Raw genomic sequence first — 2,004 nt, forward strand, 5'->3', positions numbered from 1 at the left:
GGCCGGACTGGTCCGGCCAGCAATTTCTCCAGTCCGGACCGGACCGGACTGAAGAAAAGGTGGATGCCAAAATATCCGCTAATGCTGACATTGGCATCTCAGGAGTCCCGGAATTGAAATCCGCCCCAATCCCGAGTTGCATTTTTCCACCCTTAGGCATATGATGGTGAAATGGGTTTGTTTTTGCAGCAAACTTCTCAACATTATGGAACCGGCCTAATTGGGGGAGGATGATTTATAGGCACCCATACCTTTCTTATGACCTCATTGCATCATATAACACAATTGCTGACCACGAGCAGAAGTGCCAAGATTCTGGATCAACGTGCTTTTTGTTTTGTTTTCAAAAGAATGTGTTTTTGGAAACTTTTATCACTAAAGAATGCATCATAAATAGAAAATTATCTTGTGAGCTCTAATTTTGGATATGATTTGTAATCTGTGGTTTCTCGATCAACCCGTGGTTACAAAATATACTATGAGTGTAGATATAGATGAAGATATCTATCTATCTATCTATCTATCTATCTATCTATCTATGTCTATATCTATGTCTATATCTATATCTATATCTATATCTATAGATATATGATTTGTAATCTGTGGTTGCTCGATCAATCTGTGGTTACAAAATATACTGTGAGTGTAGATCTCTCTCTCTCTCTCTAGGGTCGGGGACGTGTTCGGTCAGCCTTGGGTTACAGGGCTGCCCTGTTTGGTATCTATACGTACTAAGCACCGCCACTTTTAGTACGAATCGGCACTAAACACGGTTCCCCTCTTATCAAACATTCGTACTAAATATTCTCGAGGATCTGTTGGCAGGGTTCCTGTACTGTCGTGATGGGGAAATGCTGTTGGGCGTCAGCTGACATAGCAACGTCACTTAACATGGTTTTGCATCGATCGGGGTTCTTTTGGGCCGACTGAAGGCCATAAGGCATTTGCTAGCGATATGATGTCACTGGTATTCGATTGGGCATGTGACGTCACTAGCCGTGAGGTTCAAGGGCTCTTTTGCGTCACATGAATGCCGTAAGGCATCACCGGGCGATATGTCGTCACTGGTATTCAATTAATCATTAGGCGCAACAGGCCTCGTTCCATCTCTACCCTTCGTACCTGTCTGCTGCAAGCATTTGCGTGCCGACTAAAGATTTGACCGAATCACCTGAATGTGTGACGTCACTAATCATCACTTGATACTAGTGCTTTTTGGCCCCACGGCCATGGTGTATCATGTTCCGTGAAGTGTCACCGGATAGCGTGACGTCGCTAGTATTCGAATAAATATTGGGCGCAACAGGCCCTGCTTCATTTTTACCTTCGTACCTGTCTACTGCAAGCATTGGCGTGCTGAATGAAAGTTACCGAATCACCTGAGTGTGCTACGTCACTGGTCATGAGTTTTACAGGTTATTTTTGGCTGAGTGAAGCCTATAAGGCATCAGCTAACGATACATCGTCACTGGTAGTCCACCGAGTGTGTGACGTCACTGGTCATCAGCTTTTACGGGCCTTTTTGGGCCGACTGAAGGTCATTAGGCGTCAGATAACGATATGACGTCACTGGTATTCAATTAAGCATCAGGTGCCATAAGCCATGTTTCATCTTCACCTTTCGCACATGTCTATTGCGAGCATTGGCGTGCTGAAGGAAGGCTCTGTGAAATCTCCTGAGTGCGTAACGTCACTGGTCATGAGTTTTTTAAGGGCTCTTTTGAACTCCCTATAGGATATAAGACATCAGCTGACGATACGACATCGCTAGTATTCGGCTTAACCTCAGGCGCAACAGGCCATGTTCTATCTTTACTTTTCGTACCTGGCTGCTGCAAGCATTCGCGTGCTATATGAAGCCCCTGCCGATTCACATTAGTATGTGACCTCACTGACCATGAGTTAGTATCAAGTCACTTGGCCACTCAAGGCTACAAGACATCATATCCCGTGAAGCATCACCGGGTGATATGACGTCACCGGTATGATACCAAATATGAGGCG

Source organism: Pollicipes pollicipes, unplaced genomic scaffold, assembly GCF_011947565.3.
Source record: "Pollicipes pollicipes isolate AB1234 unplaced genomic scaffold, Ppol_2.1 Scaffold_4881;HRSCAF=5763_pilon_pilon_pilon, whole genome shotgun sequence".
NCBI classification, from domain to species: Eukaryota; Metazoa; Arthropoda; class Thecostraca; order Pollicipedomorpha; family Pollicipedidae; genus Pollicipes; species Pollicipes pollicipes.